General features: G+C 47.9%; 1 protein-coding gene across 2 annotated transcripts in view; it reads right to left on the reverse strand.

Moving 5' to 3' along the window:
- The window catches only part of CCND3 (cyclin D3), a 47,521-nt gene that overhangs the window by 31,762 nt on the left and 445 nt on the right, over positions 1 to 15,314 (reverse strand). Inside the window, exon 1 of one of the 2 annotated variants that reach the window (XM_074564197.1) lies at positions 14,639 to 14,845. The exons of the other annotated variant lie outside the window; for it this stretch is intronic. The gene's annotated coding sequence lies outside the window, so the exon portion shown is untranslated. Of the gene's footprint in view, positions 1 to 14,638; positions 14,846 to 15,314 lie in introns of those variants that run through there. 2 annotated transcript variants of the gene reach the window in all.

Consider the following 15,314-nt stretch of genomic DNA (forward strand, 5'->3'; position numbering starts at 1 on the left):
AAAGGCGTATGTCTTTGATTTATGAGGCCTCCATTCAGTTCAGTTTGCCTCCCCCCGTAGTTCCCATGGGAAAAGTAGCTCTTCACTTCCTATCCAAAAATCTCTTGTATGGTATGGCTGGGAGCTGTTAGACAACCACCCCTTTCTGCCCTTGCTACAATTTTCTCAGAAAAGTGAGCTGAACACGCTGCTTCTCCCGTCTGCTGTGCTAAATTTATTGAAGAAATAAAGGTACCAGATTAACAGGAAACGCAGACGCTATGGTTTTGCTTAGTAATGTGCTGACCAGGTTAAAAATCTTGGTTATCCAACCTAATGCACAATGCAGAAGAAGAAATCAGGAAATCAGTGGAAACACTGATGGAAAACACCTTACCTGCAAAGAGCACCCACCACTGTATACAACTGCAATACCACAACCTACAGAAACACTGCAATATCCAGTCCCTTTCTGCTCCCAGGAAAAAGGCTGGTGCCAAAGCCAAAGGCTGGGATAGGGCTCAAGAGAGCTCATTCAAGCCCAAAAACATGTGTGACAAGTCTCTGCCCCCAATCTTTTGTCTTTAAAATGACACAATACCTGTTGCTTTGGCCTCCTACACTCCCTGAGTAAATCCATCCTGCCCTATTGTCGGGATGCGCAGTGCTTTGGAGAGCCATGCTGCTGGGGTCTGGGGCTATTACAGCAAGTGATTTTCAATAACCTCCAATACTAATATTTGCATGTTTTTGTCTCCACAGGGAAAAGCTTTTTTTTTTTTGTAGAGACTCCTCAGTCTCCTGCCAGGGCAGCTCCCTTCTCCTACCGCCGTGCTCTCCTCTGTATCACTGTCTCCTGCCACTGGGTTGTTATGAAGTGATGCCAAGCGTCTGCATGAATTGTTTCAGGACAGAGATTATGATCTATCTAAAAGAGTGGGGAGACACATTCATCTAAGTGTCAGCTATTACTGTGAACGCATCAACCAGAGACACCAGAAACTAACAACGAGCCCTGGAAATTCCTACTTGGGTCAGTAGACTTACTCAGCTCTGTATACCAATTTGATGTCCATGGAAACAGTAGATCTTTCTTTTTTGGGCATACAGTTTTCAGGCATACAGTTACAGGCATACAGGATTACAGTTGATCCTAATTAGTAATAAACTGTAAACCAGAGACTGTGCATTTGCACTTCTGAACATGACAGAGCTCTCCTACTAGATGGGGTTAGGAGATGCTGCAAGACAAAAAACAGACTTCTGTCTTTTTCAGTTATAACCCTCAAAATCCCAGATAATTCCTGCCCTGATGCGCGCATGAGAGCGGTCAGCCCCCACACACCCACGAGCAGGAAGGTTAGCCTATGAGTAATGATGGCAGGGCTGCAGGCTACCATTCCCGTGTGCCAGCAGCTGAGACAGCGAGACACAAAAGGCTTAAAGAAGGGCTGATGTTTGCCATCAGTTATACCCCTGAGACCCCATTGATTTCAATGGGCTCCCATGTGCAACATGAAGCAGATCTCAGCCCATTCAGCCCCACATTATGCAAACTTATTTTTACCACCATTACCTGACAAATATGTTAAAAGTATGCATAAGTGTTTATTTACTTCCTGCACAGTAAAAGTTAAGAAGGAGAAAATAGATGCTCAGCAACGATCTCTGCTCACCTGCAGAGATTGATGGTTGGATGCACAGCTGAAAACTACAATGGTGCCCTAAAGACAGACCAGTTTCCACTCCCCATCTCTTGTCACTTCTTGCACCTGCAGATCTGGCTCAGCTAAACCCTTGCAGGCACAGCTAAGTGCCTAAGGAAGACGCATCTGGTTGCACATGTGGATGATGCTTTGAGCAAAACCTGTAAACCACTGCTTTGGAGCTGAGATAGCATTGTGAGAGCAGAGATTATGCTGGCGGTCCTCAGCCACCAAAGAGGTCTGCTGTATACAGGCCCACTCTGCGTCCTGTGTTTAACCCTTCGGCTTTGCAAGCTGACAGTTTGAAAGAGTTTTAACAGTTGCATCAGAGTTGAAAAACAACTGCAAGTGAGGCAGAAAACAAGCGTGGCACAAGACCTTTGAAGAGAGACTGTAGCATGGACATTACACAGAGTATCTCAGCAGTAGTTTCCCTGCACACCCCGCCACAGCTACAAGCAGGGCAGATTTTTCCAGTTCTGGTGCTGTCACTGCTGCTCTCATGCTCCATCAGGTGTTTGCATATCGGCACCACCACGATGCTGGGCAGAGCTGGGCTCCCCTCTGCTGAACTCTCTCCTTGCTCTGATGGTGTTTGTGATTTGGGGCATCACAAGCAATATTGGGATTGCATCCTTCCCTGCGACACAGGGCAAGTGACCTATATACCTGTACCCTGCCAGGCCAGGGCTAGAGAGCCACCGCAGGCTCTCTCCTGTGCAAGATAAGAGAAAAATGCTGACATAGCTTCTGGGTAAAGATGAGAAGTGTCATCTCACCATATGAAGAATTTGGGGAAATCTCTGCAAAATCTGAGACTTGCTGGGGTATTTCCAATAGAGAGGCTGGCCCGGGCTCTGATTGTCAATGAAATTAAATACATCAGACAAATAAGAAGGCCAGACCTCCCATCTTTATTTATTTATTTTTCTGGCTTAGGCTAGAAATCTAAACAGGGCTGGTTTGAAAGGTACTTTCCATAAGCCTCGAGTCCATCTGTGCTTGCCCAGGCCCAGCTCCTCTATAAAACATGATAGAGAAACCCGAGCTGTCCTGAAGAGCACAAGTCCCTGAATACTTGAGTTTAGGACAGACCGATTTCAAGTGAAAAGCCCATGCAAGACCAAGCCCCAGCCACATGTGTAAAGGAATAACACAAATTGTGCAAACAAATCCTGGGTTAGAACAAGCGGATTCACGTACACCTGCATGAAGCAGGGGACCTGCTCCATTCTGCCTGCCTTGTGCTACCAAAAAGCCTCCCGGAGACAACGCTGTTGTGGCTGTAAGTACAAGAGCAGGATGGAGCCATCTGCACAGGGATGTGCTGCTCCTCACCTCTCATGATGGTGGTATAGGTGGTGTTACTCTACAAGCCCCCAACAGAACTGATTTGGGCCTCACCTGGTTTGGAGTTCAGACACCAGTGCAGGTCTCGGCACCTGGGCATTACAGGCAGAGGCACAAACAGTTATTTTGCTGTTTTGCACAAGGAGTTTGACACAGGCCACTAGCCATGGACAGCTGAACTCTGCACACAGGCGAGAGGAGGCCAGTGACACTGCGGCGAGCAACCAGGAGCAGGCTGCATGCAGTATGGCTGGCCTGTGGTATCATGCAAAGACTAAAACTGGACCCTTTATTTCACTGAACTCTGGGGCTATTTCCTACCCTTAACATCTCATTTGCCCAAGCCGTGGTTCTTGCGTTGCCAGCGCACTAAAACGCAAGGGCACAAGGACACCAGCCAGCACTCCTGCACCAGCCTTCCTGCACCGGCTGCGACTTCTGCTCTCAAATAGGAAGTTGATAAAAACCTCACTTGGTTGCAAAAAGAAAATCAGATTTCAAAACCACTGTCAAAAGGGCTCCAAAGTCTAGCAGCAGTCCTGGCATTAACCCTTTCCAGAAGGCACGCCTCGTCCCAGCTGTACCTGGGGCCAAGGAGTGGCTGGGGCTGACACCAGATATCCTGATCGTGCCTTGTTTGACTCTTTGGGGGCTTTTTTTCTCCCCCCTGAGCTCTTGCTTACATTCTCTTGTAACGTTGCTTTTATCTTGGGACCTATCACATGTCAAATCTGCTTTCATCGATAACCAGGTTGGGGGTGGAGGGGAGGGAGGAAAAGGGGGTTCGGAAAAATTGCTGTCTCAGTTAACGTGCTGCAAAAAGATGAGCAGAGGGAGGAAAAAGAAACCTAGTGCTAGGTTGGATGGCAAAACCCATTTCCCGCTCAGCAAAACACTTGGCTCCTCGTGGGAAGACCAGCGCGTTGGTGATTGCATGGCCTTTCCCAGTTCTGGGTTCCAGCCCCAAAATCCTGATTCCGAAGAAGCCCTCACAGAAGAGCCAAGTCTCACCTCTTTTTTGGGCCTTGTGTATTTTCCACCCAGCTGGGACATTTCTGCTTGCCAGCCTAACTGAGAATCACTTCTGCACCTGGGAACAGATCCACAGTGACATATATATCTGTACCCTACCAGTCTAGGGAGGCGCAGTTCAGCAGGGGAACTCTGATCCATACTCAAGAAACCACTTAACACACAGGACATCCCAGAGAACTGACACCTCATGTTTGCTCAGAGGATCAACACTGCCATGGCTCTTTGTAGACTGTATGAAAAAGATTTGGCCTGGGGGCTTCCATTTGGGAAGTCACGATTTTAGCATCCTTCCCACTAGGTATGGGAAATGCCACTAGAAGACAGCAGTTTTCAGCTTCTTTTTGCCCATTCCCTTTGCTGCCCTGGCCTAGAAAGATGGTGCTCGCTCTGACACTGGGGGTAGAGCAAAGAGGACTGCAACAGCCAGAAACACGAGGACCACCAGCCCAGCTGGCTATTCTCCGCACACGAGCCACTCCTGCTGCTTAAGCAGGCAATCCTTAACGCACAGTTAGGGAGCAACCTGAGATTTCCCATTTTCTGGGAGGCAGATGAGGCATCGGATTTGTCTCATCTCTCAACACACGCATCGCGCTGCTGCAAATGCCCCTTCAGAAGCGTCCTGCCGTGCAATGCCCTCCCTGCCAGCCCTGCAATGTCCCTGTCGTGCTTCCACTCTACCCAGATGTGTGTTGCAGAAAACTTTTGCAAAAGGTCCCAACCATCTGACTTTCCACCCAGGCAGGATCTGGGCAACACGCTTCCCCCTGCACCCCGACTACCGGCTGTGGATTTCCTGGCCCTCCCGCATGCGCAGCCTGACCCAGAACGGGGCACGCTGGCTGGGGGTAAGCAGGTGCTCTGTGTTTCTCACCCCTTTCCCCTCCTTTCTCTCTGAGTCTTATATCAGTCTGTGATTAAATCGAACCTGTTTAACCGCCAGAGACAGATGCAGGGACCCCCTTCATTTGTTATAGAAAAAAAAAGAAGACAAAAAAAAAGAAGAAAAGAAACAAAATTACATGCGGTGACAGTTGTCTGCACGTGAAACATGGCTTGTAGCCCTCCGTATACCCTGAAGCCACAGGATCTTTGCTTGGGCCGTGGGAACTCAGTTTATCAGACCTTCAGAGACCCAGTCTTAAATATTTACCCAAAAATACACCCTGCTGTTGGTGAGGCTGAAGAAACACATGCTTTACCAGACTCCACATGCTCCCCCTACAACCCTCCCTGTGAAGCCAATGCAGATCTTAGTCCTCCTTGCCCAAGGGGCCTTCCCCAGCACAGCCCTGCTCTTCCGCAACTCCACGGACCAATATAAGCCTTGCTGCCCACAGTATGAGATCTCCTTTCCTCCAGTCAAACTAGATAGTTTCACAGCCACAGAAAACTTGTTCTGCATCTGCCCTTGGAGCAGCTTCCCTTGCTCCCAGCCCAAGTGACTTCTCTGCCACACAAGCGTGTCACCCTGAGCTCCAGCAAATACTCTCTCTGTTGTGCTTCAGTAAGTGGCTATTGCCACCACACCTGGGACGATCAGCTCTTGGGGTGACACCAGCATCCTCTTAGCTTGATGAAGGTCCTCACAGACAAACCCAAGTGACACACAGTCATGCTCTGAGGCAAACTTTGTTCATGGAGCATGGTCCAGGGTCAACAGCGTCTAGCCACAAACATTTTCTTCACTCTATTTTTTTGCCTCTTCAAAATTGCATTTCCAGCACAGAGAATACTCTGGGATTTCCCAGCCCACCATCGCTAGGTGGGACCCTTAAGGGGACCAAGGCTACAAGTCCTTAGGGAGTTACACAACAGAGGGTCAGCGAGCAGAGCCAAACCAGAAACTCTGCCAGGGCAAGTTAACAGAGGTTATGGAGAAAACTTCAGACTTCGAGAGGAAGAGACGGAGACATGCGGGAGGAGGAAGGAAGGGAGATGATATCCGTCCCCATGCCCAGAGTGGGGAGGTGAACAGACAGAACAAGCAGCAAAGGCTATCGTTGCCTCCCAGCTGGTGTGGATCCCCAGAGACAGGCCGCGGGTCACAGCCCGTTGAGGATAGGGCTGTCATCTATGTGAAGCTTTATCGGTGGCTGTTTCTTCTTTCTTTCTGTCTTGCTCCAAACTCTCGATTTCCAAAAAGGGTGGGAGATGCCACAGAATCAGCAACACATCCTGAACAGCTGCTGCCACCCACTATCTCTGCCTCACCCCTTGTGTGTCTGTCTCACTGCTGCTTCTGAAACCCCCAGAGAAACAAACTGCTCTGCCCGGCTAATATGAAGGGCCTGAGGAGTGACATTATACCATGAGTCCGGAGGACTGTGGATGTCTGGTGGGGTTCAGTTTCAGGTTTCCATTAGGTCTGATCAATTCAAAAGTTCCACAGACTAACAGCTTTTGGTTCAGGTACCTGTGGAAAGAGCTGTTGGGAGAACACAGAAGTTTTCCCACCTCAGGCTTATTCCAGACAAGATCTGGAGCTTCTCTTTCCTCTTAAGAAGGGGAGAACAGGCTGGAGAGGGTAGAAAGTTTTTTCAACACCCAAGGCTTGTCATGGAGCAAGTAGTATGAAGAAAACCTGGCCGTACCTCTCACCTGGGCAATGGGATTCTTCCACAGCCAAAGGACGGTGTACAGACATGGCTGGCTGGGACTCTCCACCCATTTGCCCAAAGATACTTAAGCATCTAATTCTGGTTTGAATATGCCTCTGTGCTAGCAAAGGCACTTTTTGAAGGGTGTATGATTTTTAGAGACACTAAGCAATGCAGCTCCTAAAAATCAAGAAAGGCTATAATGAAATAACCAAACAGCTGCTTTTTTTCTTTCTTTTTTTGGGGGTGGGGGGAAGGAGTCCTTGAAAGAAAAGCAATGCTATTCAAGTGATTTAACAAACCTCCCTCTCCTTGCCCTCCCCACTGCCTATTTCAGGATTTCTTCCCAAGAAGCCTTCCTTATCCCTTAAGATCCTTTTGCGAACACAGATGAATACACTTCAGGCTTTGTTCTCAGGAAGAAACTTTTATCAGCTTCTTGCCCTGATAGTGACAATTTTCATTTCATCTGAAAACGGGGACAGAGAGCTGGATTTGATCAAACAAGAATCAGTCCAAACACAAGCTCTAAACTCAGCTTGAACCTGTTGAGAAGGTCCAATAAATTCACAGAAGTTCCTACATTTCATCCATTGCTACTGCTTCTGTATTTCCAGGATCCCACTGGGATGAAAAAAAGTGACTTTCATCAGACTGAGCTCAAATTTACAATTATAGGCATTTCCTCAAAGTCCTTTGCTAAGAAATGCCATTATTCTTAAAATGACAGATTCAATGGACAAGTAAAGGTGACAGCAACTCCTCTCAACCTCACTATTGTCACACACTCTTGTAACAGTAAGCAGCTGCCTAACTTGGCAACTCTTCCAGTCAATTCACTGATGGTTCTTAAGCCATTCCCCCCTCCCTGCATTTTAAAGATGGGGAAAAAAAACAAGCATGAAAAGGGAAGTGTCTTGATATATACAAAAGCCAAGAGCAGAGACAGAACCAGGCCCTCTAAGCCTGATGTTCTAATCCAGTAGCAGACAAAAGGAGACTCCACCATATCACCCCATCACCGTGGGAAGCATCTCCAAAAGACAGTAAAACCCTCAGTCCGACCTGGGAGAATTTTAGCAAGCCACGTCCATGCATGAGTCCCAGCTGAGGCATGTGGGTTCTTCAGAATCCATCTAAACAGCTTCCTCATCCTTCGGAAATAGGAAGAGCTCAAAAAAAGTACCTCAAGCCCAGCTGGGATAGGCAACATCGCACAACCACAGCTCAGTAGAATTTTCCAAACTTTCGTGTTCTTCTACTCTGAAGCAGAGCCAGGTCAGCCCACTCACGGCGCAGCCCATGATCTGCGGGAATTACTCATGCTGGCCCTGGATGTCCCCTGCCAGGGAAAGTGTGGGCAGCTTCATCCTGCTCTGATTGAGGAGCTACCCAAAGCCCGTCCTGGAGAGCAGAGGTATCCCACCACCCCCAGCCCTATCCCTGGGCCTGTGCATGGAGGAGCAGGATTCCTTCCCCACCCCTACCCTGAAAAGACAACACCCACCGTGTGGTTTCCTGAAACGATAGTGATATTTGTCAAAGACAGCAGTAAGAAACCCAAATGTGGTAAGTGGCCTCTTCTGAGTTGAGAGCGGCTGGTGCTCATGCTCGGGGGTAAGGCTGTCACCCTTTGGGGCCAGCAGCAACACCTTACCCTTTGCAAAATATCAAAGGCATGCGAAACAGCTCTGGCTTGGAGCAGAGATGGCTTCAGCTGGCAAGCTGTTAGCCACAGGCGGGAAGTGTGCAAAAAACGTGCAGGAGACAGACATTGTCCTGGCCTAGCTTTAATGCTGACATCTGCTTTACAAGACAGACAGTGCCCACCTTGCTAGGCAGTAGTTCTTCTGACAGCCTGAAGGTCTGAAGACGACATTTAAAAGTCAGGCAGATACTTGAGGTGGGGAATGGGTTCACGGCCTAAGGCAAAATACGCCAAATGTGGATACAGGGGTCAGCAAACGGGGATAATTCTAGTTTTGCTGCAATTACACGTTGCATTTGCCACTTCTTGGTCAGGGATGAACAACATGATTTGAGAGACTTTAGGGTCAGACATATGGCTCTGACTGATCAATCCATACTAGGGACAAGGCCTGGGCAATGTGCCTCTTCTCCCAGAGTCCCTCTAGCTGGTTTTAAGGGTCCCCAGTATCCAGATCATCATTATCCCTTGACAAGGCAGAAGAGAGGCTCGGCCAGACAAGTACTGGCTCTCTGTTGAATCTGCCATTGGCTCTCCCTGACACCGCTGGGGATATTTTGATTTACAGCATCCCTGATACCAACGGACTGCATCAGTGGCTGTTACATCCAGCATTTGGCATGTCCAAAGCAGCTGCAAACAGTTTGCCCAAAGCAAGGATGGGAAGTCAGAATGACAGCTTGCAGATAAGATTGGGCAGAGAACTCATCATCCTCTCCAGTGCAGAAGGGAAGGCAAGGACCACTTGCATTGTCTGTAAGAATCTGCACTGGAGAGCATCCTCTAAACCTGGCAGTGTTCCTCTGCCTGTCTTCTCCGCAAACTAACATCTGCTGTTCCTCAGAAAATAAAGTTCACATCTAATTGGTTGCACAAAAGCAGACTTTATCCACCGCGTCACCCCCTTTGGACCCTGAAGCGTCAGGCAAACAGAGGGACAGAATGGAGAAGAACTTCCACTGAGTCAGTGGTGAGGCAGGACAAGCTGACCAGAGATCTGCAATAGTTCTTGGCAGCGGAAACTCTGGACAGCCTGGAGGTGTGGGTTTACATGCTTGGTGGATTAGACATGGCACTGACTCAGAAACATAGCTATGAGCTGGTGGAATGGGAAGGAACAATTTTTACATCAGCTGAATAGTGTTGAAATAAAAGGCCTAGCAAACATCAATCACCCCAGATTTGCTTTAAGCAGTAAAGGTACCCTGACATTCCAGTTTGGCCAAACGGAGCTCCTGCGATCTCATTGCTGTTGTAGGCTCATCCCTACAGCGCACAACTCGCAGAAGGAGACACTGGACGCATCTCCACGGTGCCATCAGTAAGGGTGGGGGACCCTGCCCGAGTGGCAGGGGAGGAGAGCCAGGGACCCTTTGGGGTCTAACTCCAGCACAAACACTGCCATACAGTATAACCTCAGAAGGGATGCTAGCACCCAGCTCCGACTGCCTGCTTAGGAAACAGCTATAAACACCTCATTTCTGTGTCTAGCTCAGCAGCCTGCAGTTGAACTACAGCATTATCTTCTGGAACAACAGTCAGGGCTCCAAATGAAGACTGACGCATTTGGGAGCGTACTGCACCCTCGAGGAGCCCAGTTACATTCCCCTATGAAGAGATGCATCTTATTTCCTGTTTTAACCGTGCTGATCTGCACTTCCAGCACCTGGATCTTGTTATGACTCTGTTAGATCAAAGAGCCCTCTACCACCAGACACCTTCTCCCCTTGTGGTTATTTATAGGTTTGACTAAACGGCTTCAAGCTTTACTCTGAGAACCTCCATGGCTGGAACGCCAAACTCACACACTGAGATGCATTTTGCATTCTGGAAACTCTTCTCCACCCGCTGTGCATGTTACATCTTTTTGAAAGGTGGATGTAAATTCCAGATGTGACCCCTCAGCACTATCCCGAGAGCTCATCCGCATCCCCACACCTCACTCTGAGCCCAGGCAGGACAGTCCTTTCTGCCAAAGATCAGCCTCCTCCACTAAATAACAAAACCAACAAGAAATCTGCAAAGCTTTTACTTCAAGAGTCTTTAATTAACACACATGTATATTGCCAACAATAACACCACTACTGTTTTACAGGAGGATAAAACACTAACCAACAAATAATATTTCTCAAAATAATAAATAAAATAATAAAAAAACAATAGCAGCAACATGACTATGAGTGCTCTGCATTTGAGCTTTCTTTTCTGCAAGGCATAAGCTAATGTCACTGGGGGAAAAAAAAAAACACCAACAAAAGATTCACAGATGTGCAGTTTATTCCCTCCTTGCCCAGCAGCAGCTTCCTCTGCATATCGAGTGGTTGTCACTGTCAAACTTCATGACAAAACTCCTCAGATCTGGTTAGTCAAGGAATTCGGGGGGCTCATTGGAGCTTTGCAACAACAAATGGGTGCAGGGAGGATTATAGTGGCATCCTCACAGCTAAGGGGTATAAGAATCTAAATTAATTCACTACTGGCAATTTTGGTTTCTGAATTAAGTTGCTCAAGAATAACATATTGGTCACAACATGCCCTCTGGTGGCAACGGTGCTGGGGTGGCTTTGGGCAGACCCAGACCAGGCAGGTGGCAGCTGCCTCCTTTCGGGGCTGGGTGTTGCAAGGAAACCAACCTGCAGCAGCTCCATCCTTTGCTCTGGGCCTGTCCAAGGCACATCTCTCTGCGAGCCAGAGGCACAACAAAATTTAAGAGCGCAAAGGGACATTAGATCACTTGGCCTGGCTTCCTGTCTAACACACACTGCAAAATTTCACCTCTACATTGAGCTCAGTAATTTCCATCTGACTAACCACCTCTCTCAAAGCTGTGATTTTAAAAAATCAAGGTGACACAGCCAGCCTTGTGCAGGCTCTTCTGCTATGCTGAGCACCTCCCAGGCTCAAAAAATTACAAAGCCTTGGGCTTTCCCTATCCAAAGAGTCCACAGTCGTCAGTTCCCATTATTCTTTTCAAACCTGAATTTCAACAAGCTTTACAGTTTCCCCTCCGGGATTGTACATGTCAGAATAACTATTCAGCTGTATCTCAACAAGGTTAACGTTCTTCTTGTCTGGGGTCACACAACTGTTTAGTGTCAACGCATCTGGGAATCCTAACTCCTACCTCTTCTTTTAAATAATCTGCATGTGATTCAGAGTAAAACATGAACTTTTTTCCTTTCTCAGTTTGACACCAATGTGAAAGTGTTTTTTGTTGTTGCTAAAAACGGGAAACAAGAGGAAACGTTCCAATCTTTGGGAAAACACAACATGCCCAGGAAGGCACACAGACTATCGCCATCCTGCAGTTTTTCATTTTGCTGCCAGATGACCGATTTCACAGCACCCCAGAGGAAACTGGCACATTAAATTGGCAAATTCTTCCAGCAACAGTGTCTTTTTCCACTTCACATGGGCTCTGAAATAACGATGCTGCCCTCCACCTACGGACACAAACTGCCAGCAGGGTTCTGTTTCCAAATTCCATCCCTTTCAAATTGGATCCCTGGCAACATCTTTCAGTATGGCACTGAAGTGCTTCATTTTTACTACTCCCTGCTTGTCTCGGCTGGCTAGTCTCCTCTAGTGGCTGCTAGCCGCTACTTCAGAGCAGTCGGTACTTGAGAGACATGCAAGAATCTCTTAAATCACTGAGTAACTGGACCTTTATGGAAATTTTCTATTCCCACCCCACAAGTCAGAAGAGAGCTATGCAGAAGGGAAGAATTATGTGCCCACACCATAAAGAGGGATGTTGTACCCATAATTTTAGGACTGTCTGCAAATCTGTGGACTAGTGGATTTCAGCCAGGCGCTGGATCCTCTGCTTGTGATAAGTCCAACATGGACTGCGCTGCTCTGGGAAGAGCTTTCCAAGGGTACTGTACCACCAACAAGAATATTTTAATGTCAAATGCTGCTTTTTATCAGCTCTGAAAGCATCTCACAAGGAACTCCAGTACTTACAGATGGGAACATTCAATGCAGAGGAGCAAAGAGACTTGCCTATGGTTACTCAGCAGACTGGCTGCAGAGCCAGGACCAGAGCCCAGAATAATACAATGCATTGCCCCACTGACCACAGCACCCAGCCTCCCCTAGCATCCCTCACTGCGGGACTTCTCTCACCACCCCCTTCCCCAACCAAAGCCCCTGGAGTGCAAAGAACTAGAGACTTAAACAGCTTTGTTTTCTGAAATTTGTGAAGTTTTGGGAAGGAGGAAAAAAGAATATTCCGAAGAGACTAAAAGGAAAAAAGCAGGCAGTGCAGGACTGAAGTACTCTTATTAACACAATAGCTCCCACACATGAATAAATCAGGTAATGCAATACCCACAAGGAAAAAAAAATCAGCAAAAGGCATCACATGCAGAGGGACATGCATAAGCCAGGACAAACAGCTCAGCCAGAGCAGGAAATATATGCTTGCCTCTGTCCTGGCAGGCAGATTCCTCAGCTGCAGATGGAGCTTGCATGATGCAAGTGGGCACAGGAAGGTTTACATTTGGTAGCCTCATCTGAGCCTGCTTCTAGCAGGTGACTGGACTAGAGACCTCCTGAGGTCCCTCCCAGCCTGAACTGTCCTGTGGGGTATCTGGTTCCTGATGGGAACACAGGCTAGGTTAGGCAAGGCTCCCTCAGCACTGCCTGAGTAGGAGCCGGGCATTTCAGAGACTTAAAATAACTAGCTGGGGCTTCTGAAGTCTTGCCTCTGCAAGGCTCCTTTCCTGCAAAAGCTGAAGGATGAAAGACTGTGCCCATGTTCTCAGTAACTGCTCAGCCTCTCTACTTTCCAGCTCCCAGAAGGATGCCCCAGGTGGGCTCAGGAAGACATTGGATGCCCTCCATCCACATGGGTGGAAACAATCATGGCACAGAAAAAAGTCTGAGAGTCAGCTGGGGCAGAGGGGAGCTGAGTGGCTCCACAGATCAGCGGTTAATTCTCCAGAGTAGAAGGGTGCTGTATTCTTCAGGATTGTGTCTGTGTTTTACATGAAGCAGTTAAATGCATAAACACTCCAGAAGGCAGGGACTGAAAGCCAGGTTTGTTTCACTCTAGACAAGTTGCTATAAATAACAGGCTGAAAAGCGACATTACAGAGTATCAGAGACAAGCGATCAAGAAGAGACTGTCCTCATGGAATAAAACAATCAGGAGGTATGGATCAATTATGTGCTGTATTTATATTGCACCCCTCACAATCTCAGTGAAATAACTCAGCTAAATAATATCCCCATGCTCCTCACTGCACAGATAGGGGAGTGAAAGAGAGACTTAGGCAAGTCAGTAGCAGAGACAGGAGCGGACTGAAGTCCTGACCTGCACGCGTCTCAAACACATGCTACTCCCTCACTTTGCACTGGGTTCCTACCCAACCTCCCTTCTGCCTGAAACATTTCAGGATCTAGCTCCACACCACTAAATCACAATTTATTTTTCTTTTCCGCTGCTGAGTGTGATGGCTGTCATATTATATTATGAGGAGAAAATGCTGCCTTACTCCGTATTCCGATGCACACAACGTTCGTCAGCAAAAGCACCTGTGCACACTCACTTCCTCATTTACTCAGCCCCTGGATTTCATAAAAGATCAACTTGTAAGTTGGTTTTATTAACTTGATGGCAAGTTGAGATTGGGCACAGTGCTTCTCATGGTGATATGCACAGTACCAACCAGTCTGAAACTCCTCCAGTGCTCCTACAGACATTTCTGATTCAGCCCAAGCCTACCTTTGCAGCAGCACTGCATACATGTTTTCAGTTGACATGCCAGCGTTCACTCCCCTTCCCACCCAAACAACTGAGGTCAGAGACTGCTCAAGAGTTACCCAGGACATGGCAACCTACCAAAATTAAGCACTCCTATTTCCCTTCTTTTAGCTTCATCTACAATGTCACCTTACTCACTAGCGTGCAGACCTCCAGGAGTTCCTCAACTGGAAGCCACAAGGGCTTGGCATCCCTATGTCTCTTTTCTTAACATGCCAGGGAGCTGAGAGCCCTGGCAGAGACAGACATCCCTGCCTCACGGTTTGGCAGAACGCTGACACCCTGGGAATTCACAAAGGCAAAACGCTGCAAGATCCCCAGTCAGCACCGACCCTCTCTCACACAGCCATTTCAAGGTACTTTTCATATCTTCAGCACAATTAGACTCCACCAGCCCTCCGCCAACAGTTGTGCATGTCCCAGAGCACATCAGGCAAAAGGGATTGCCCTCTGACACATTTTCAGTCTCTGAAACTATGTTGCCTCCTACCTTTGATGATCAAGAAATTTGCTTCTGCGGGCACGTTTGATTTGAACAATCCAGCTTCCACCATCCTCTGCCTCTTCGCTTTCCCTATCTGTTAAGGGATTTTGCTGCTATTGTTGAAAAGCCAGCAGCGTGTGGAAGCTGTGTTGCCATCCAAACCAAATGCGATCAGGACCTTTAATTTCCAGCGTGGCAGCTGTTGTTTACATCACTTTCTTCCCCCCCCCCCCCCCCCCACTGCCTCACATGCGGTAATTTGTTCTTACAATGTTCTTGTTCTCCCACACATGTACCTAAACAGGAAGCAAGGGGTGGGAGTTGTAGCTTGGGGGTTTCCTGTTCTGTCTTTCTGAAACACTTAACTGACACCAAAGCTTTGATCAAAAGATCTAAGCACATAAGCTGGTACACCGAGGTTCAACTAAGAGTACATATCGCTTACAACAGGAAAACCCCAAAGGCTCCCATGGTTACAGGATTCCTGGCACACTGCTGGTACTTTTCAAGGGTTTTTTTAGTAAATAATTTCCTAATGGGAACGTGAGCTATTCTAAGGCAAGTGCAATGCCACTACGCAAGGTTTTGCTTTTGTAGAGGCAGGGTGCGGGCTCTCCCCGCAGGGTGCCCCGCCAAGAAGTGGAAAACCACAAACTTCAACGCAGGCGATGAACGAGGCGCT

Source organism: Larus michahellis, chromosome 21, assembly GCF_964199755.1.
Source record: "Larus michahellis chromosome 21, bLarMic1.1, whole genome shotgun sequence".
Lineage (NCBI taxonomy): Eukaryota > Metazoa > Chordata > Aves > Charadriiformes > Laridae > Larus > Larus michahellis.